General features: G+C 39.2%; 1 protein-coding gene across 8 annotated transcripts in view; it reads right to left on the bottom strand.

Moving 5' to 3' along the window:
- WDR33 (WD repeat domain 33) overlaps positions 1–4,025 on the bottom strand; it is a 105,254-nt gene extending 101,229 nt beyond the window's left edge. For all 8 annotated transcript variants that reach the window (XM_060016987.1, XM_060016986.1, XM_060016985.1 and 5 more), the window contains exon 1: positions 3,888–4,025. The gene's annotated coding sequence lies outside the window, so the exon portion shown is untranslated. The remainder of the gene's footprint in view (positions 1–3,887) is intronic.
- Positions 4,026–6,000: the final 1,975 nt, after the last annotated feature.

The raw sequence follows: 6,000 nt of genomic DNA on the forward strand, positions 1-6,000 counted from the left end.
GTCCTTCCTGATGTAACACAATGTAAATTACATATCATCATCTATGAAGTATTTTTGCCAAAAATATCTGACCCAAATTTAATCAAACCTCTCTAGATCTAACGTCCAATTTATAGGAAATTTTAAAAATAGAGAAATAAGTTAAATGCCATTTTAATCATTTAATCAGCAAATCCCAAATGTGGAACATTCTTTAAAAAGTCCATGCCAGAGACTTAATGCTAACCGTCTTACGCATAATAATGGTTACTGTTTTTATATAGTCTTAGCGGGAGGCTAGTTTGCAATAAAAATACATAAAGTGTAGAAAAATGGCATTACTTTAAAGAGATCCATCCTGAGGTATTCAGGGGACAAACAGCATGATATCTATGTTTAATTTCAACTGGTTGCTGCGGGGAGAGGTATACTGAGAACTAAAGCAAAATGGTTAAATGTAAGTAACAGATAAATCTAAATGAAAGGCAACAGGTGTTCACTGTGTTACTCTTTCAACTTTTCTGGATGTTTGCAGTTTCTCCTAACATAAAAAGATAGGAAAAAAGTTACCAGATTATCCCACATACAAATAAAGGGAAATTGCTCCTTAGAAGTATCTTACTAAGTGGGACAGTAAATAGAGCAAGTGCCTATAACAAAGTCAGCCTTCAAGCACAGTTGGGCATTTGTCAACCCACCCAACAATCTGTTCAAAACCGTTAAGGCATAGTGCCCGGTAGTATGAAGGCAGTCACACAGACCTTACATTAACCGGAGAGACAGCTGTAAATAAATAAATACTCACTGAAGACCTCATTAATGGGAAGAGATTTAGTTGGATGTTGAGGAATGGACAAGATATGCATAGTCTGAAAGAGGTCACCAGTAAGGGCCAAGGAGCAGAATAATAAACCAGGTCTGTGTGAAATATGGATCCCAACAGAGTCATGAAGAGAATTTTTGTAGAAAAATCAATCATTCATCCATTTTTATAATGCTTAGGCTTTATGAATATAAAAAAAATATAAGGCTCTGAAACATCTGCCTTCAAAGAGCTGACAAAGTAATGGAAAAGATACTGCTTCAATCAAAATACATTAGAGAGAGATATACACAAAATTCTTTAATAACACAGGGAAAGGAGTAATCAGTTTACCAGAGGAATGAGATTATCAGTAAGTTTTCAACAAAGGTATTTGAGTTAGTTTTTAAACAGTGAGAATGGGAAAGGTAGGAATGGGCAAGATGGATGAAGGGGGGCCAAAAGGTGCAAACTTCCAATTCTAAAATAAATAAGTTATAAGGATGTAACATATGACATCGTGACTACAGTTAATAACACTATACTTCATATTTAAAAGTTTCTGAATAGATCTTAAAAGTTCTCATGGCAAGAAAACAAAATTGTAACTATGTATGGTGATGGACTTATTGCGATGATCATTTTGCAATATACACTAATAGCGAATCATTATGTTGTACACCTGAAAGTAATATCTCAATTAAAAAAAAGTGACCTCATCAATTAAAGTCACAGAAAGAAAAATGCCAAAAATTACTGAATGCTTACTATGTACTAGACACTTTCTTTTACCTTTGAAATAAGTACTATAATTTACATTTTTATATATAAGAAAACTCAAGTTCAGAGAGTGTAAATGACCAAATGTAGAAAAGCTAGTTAGTCGTGAGCCTGGCATTCAAACCTAGGTCTGTCTACTGCTAAAACCCATGGCCTTTACAATACCACCCAGCTCTGGGAATTTACAAGCACTCAAGTTATGAACATAAGGTACAATACAAACGTTATAAAGTCAGTCACTACCAGAAAATACTAAAATGTTCTAGGGCCAGAAAGGATGAGAGTAATGTAAAGATTTTCCAATACTATACATACTTAAGAGTCTCAGAAATACTTCCACTATTCCAAAAGAAAAAGTTTCAGCACAAGCAAAAGTGTCAACACAAATAAAATCCTGGAATTACAAGCAACAGTTTCAACACAAAATCCTGGAATAATGTTTGGCAGAAAACTACGACAATCTGGAGTCTTCAACAACAAATCTGGAATGCTTAAACAACTAGTAAGTTTATGACATTTAATTAAACATACTTTGATAATGAAGATTTCTAATCTGCAGGCTCTAGCTAATGAATACTACTTTATCTAAAAGTCCTTTTTTCTTTTTTTTTTTGGCTGAGCAACCTCAAAAGGATTACATAAATAGATTAAGTGAAAAGCTTTCACTGATATCTTTGTCAATATATTTGTTACAGTTACAAAGCTTTATTTTACCTTACCTGCTTCTTTCTTATTCTGAAATATGAAACAGTTCGAACTTCAGCAATAATCAAATAGCACGTTTTTCCCAAAGTAGTGTGAAAAATATACGGACTTATTACTTAGCAAAGAGAGCTTTGAATAAGCTCCTTAAGTGGTTACTAAAAGTATAATTAAAGCCTTAGGTCAGGGTAAAACTGTGATGGCAAATCTGTCGTCTTAGTATTTTTCACCAACCTAAGAATGCAGGTTAAGCCATCAACCTCAGGGATAAGGATTTATTTTTTCCTAAAGCACTGGGATGTAAGGCCAACTTTCTATGAAAATTCTTCCCCCATATACACAAAGATAAAAATTTTCCCTAAACTTCAAGAAAAAAGGCCAAATACGAAACTAGACGCCTCAACAAACTGAAACCGATACAGTATTTTGCCGCCTTCTAGGCAAGGAGACCAATTAAAAAGTGCAAAGGTTATAAAAGATAGGCGTAAAAAAAAAAAAAAGATAGGTGTCAAAAGCAATTAAGATTAGGAACAGAAAAATGCCATCAGGGGAAGAATGAACATGTTTCCTTTTAACTAACAGTCTCTAAAAGTTTTGTTTAAATTAAACAGATCTACCACTGCATCACGTTCACAGGCAAAAAAGGCTGCGTGCACTGAATCTCCAGAGTGTACCTGAAAGTCAACTCAGTGCTCCCAAGAGGTATTCCTTTTAACATAAGCTTTTTGTTCATACTCGTCTTCGAAATTTCCCGAACAGTCAACTGCATGTCATCTGTGTGGAAATTACTTCAAAACATTCTTGACGGGCTTTCTACAAATAATCCGTGCTTTTCTGACTTGATTTAAACAGGTCCAATTATGGAATTCCCTATCGACCCGCCTCCTTCTTCTTTCTCCGGAAGGACCACCAACCACTAGGGTTTACAACCAAGTAACCAGTTTTTTCCTTTCCGTAAAAAAAAGAGAATGCCTTCTAAGAACCTAAATATCTAGTTGTCAGAAGTCTTAAAGTCGGAAACGTGCAGAGAGTTCTTAAGGGACACTTGCAGGGACCATGATCTAAACCAAACAAAATACTAATGTAGCTATTCCAAAGGAGCAGGGGATTTCTGCCTGTCAAGCTGTGGACTTACCCCTGTTAAAATACCGACTTCCAGCCACGATAATAACGAGGTTAAACCTTCCGCCGTTTTACAGGTTTCCCATTAACTAACTTCCCGTGACCCCTTCACCCAACCACTCAAAACCACACTCCATTCCACTCTCGGCCCAACCCCTTCCACTCCCGCCCCAAATTCCAGTTTTAACGCGCTTCCCTCCTCCAAACTTCCCAGTTTTCTCCGTGGCCTACCCTACCTACGTCTTCTCGTCGCCACCGGTCCCCAGTCAGGGCCTTGGTCCTACCATGCCTGCCTTTCCCGGTCTGCCTCAAGCCTCCAGCCCCGTCCCCTAAGGCCCGAACCCGCCTCAAAGAGCCCTCGGGAGTTCGATCCTCCCAGCTCTTCCAACCCATCCCCAGGCACCCCCCAGGCCCCCAAAGCACGCAACGGCCGAGCATGAAAATGGCGGAGAGTGCCGCCGCCTGCTGCAGGCGAGCGGTCCCGTGCCGCCGCCGCACTCACCCTGTGGCGCTGAGCAGAGCTCCTAATGACTAGCGAGCGAAATGTTCGTCTTCACAGTCAGGAGTATCTCTCCTGTCTGGCCTCCTCCCTCCCCTCTCAATCCCACTCCTCCAAAAGAGCAGCCGCCATCTTCCCCTATGAGCCACCGAGCGCACGCCCCTGCGTCATCACGCACCGGCGTACGCTACTACGTCACGCGCGCCGGGGCCGCCGGGCTCCCTAGGGCTCAATCTGCGCCTGCGCATAGGTGAGAGGCGGGGCCTGACCGGAACCCCACGCGGCTTAGCTGAGCGACTCCTTTGTTCCAGCTGAGACGAGGACGGAGCCGCAGCCAGAGGAGGGACCGGGAGAGGGTGGTGCTGCCGTACTTTTTTCACATTGTGAGCTAACCTTGATGCTCTCAGAAGTACCCTGTTTTCGAAAATTGCATGAGAAATTTGTTCGAGGGCGGTGCTGCAGTTGCTAAGTCTGTTTATTCATCCGTGGAATTGGGGGTATATCTTAAGAATTTGAAGGAAAGCGCCGAGCTGAGTCAAGCACACAGAGTTTGCGCGTTCCCGGTGCCTCTGAGTTATCGCCTTTCCTCACTGAGTGGAGACCAAGTTATAAAAACTGAGCCCTAGGGTACGACCACTTTGGTAAACTGTTTCCAGTACTAAAACTAAGCCCTCCCTTGAGACTCAGCAGTTCCCCTCCAAGAGGACTGAGTGCATGCGTCCACCAGAGGCTTGCACGGGAATGTTCATAGCAGCTTTTTTTGTGATAACCAAACACTGGTAACCCCAATGTCCATCAGCAGTTGTACTGGTAAATAAATTGTGGTGTGGTCATGCAGTGGGCTGCTATGTAGCGACAGGAAATTCAGGCATACCTCGGAGGTACTGCGTGTTCAGTTCCATACCACCGTAATAAAGCCAATATTGCAGTAAAGTGAGTCATACGATTTTTTTTTCATTTCTCAGTGCATATAAGTTTATGTTTGCACTGTACTTAGTCTATTAAGTGTGAAATAGCACTAAGTCTAAAAGAAATACATACCTTAATTTCAAAATGCTTTATTGCTAAAATATGCTAACCATCATCTGACAATGCAGGCTTGCCACGAACCTTAAATTTGTAGGGAAAAAAATGCAATATCTGTGAAGCGCAATAAAACAAGGTATGCCTGTAATTACTGATAAATGCAACAAACTGGATGAATATCACAGATACTGTTAAATCAGGCACAAAAGAGGACACGGATGATTCCACTTATATGAAGTTCAGAATACAACTTCAAAACAAAAAAGTTGTCTTCTAACTAGGAAAGTAATTTGGCAGTATGAATCAAGAATCTTAAAAATATTTATTACTTTTGCCTCTAATTCCTCTTCTAAGAATCTATTCTAAGGATGGTCACAGAAGTGTGAAAAATATATATATACAAAACTTCATTTAAGTATTATTGATGATAGGAAAAAAAAAGGGAGCAACTTAAATGTCCAATAGCAGGGAATGACTAAATAATGGTAGAGTATCTGTACATTACAGAGTATCTATACAACGTTTTTATGATGATATCAGAAATGCTTATTATCTGATTTTAGTGGAACATGAATATGAAGAACTATAAATATGTGTATGTAATGAGAAATAACCTAAGGAAATAATATGGTGGGATTAAGGATGACTATTGTGTTCTGTTTTTGTAATCACTGAGGGGGAAAGGGTGTGTTTTTTTAAAGCAGTAACAGGTTACTGACATGGTATATTAAATTATTAAATGAATCTCTATTTATTAACAATTACAGTTTACAAATTCCTGTTGATTGATTAACATCATACGTCATTTAGGAATTCTTTCTCTTTCCATTTTTTTGGACTAGACTTGGAAGTTCACTGGGCATTATTAACAAATATCAGAACCCCACACCTCCCCAGGTGCCAAAAGTTTAATCTTCATTCCTTCAATTCCAGGAAGGCAGGGATTATCAGAAACTTGGAAGCAACAAGCAAAGATTTAGGAAAGAAGGATTTTACTCCAGGGTAGTGTTAAAAAACAAAATTCGACTGAGTAAATTTTAAAGATCTTATTGGTTTTATTCAATGATTCATGAATCAGGCAGCATCCAAT

This window comes from Delphinus delphis, chromosome 7 (genome assembly GCF_949987515.2).
Source record: "Delphinus delphis chromosome 7, mDelDel1.2, whole genome shotgun sequence".
NCBI lineage: Eukaryota > Metazoa > Chordata > Mammalia > Artiodactyla > Delphinidae > Delphinus > Delphinus delphis.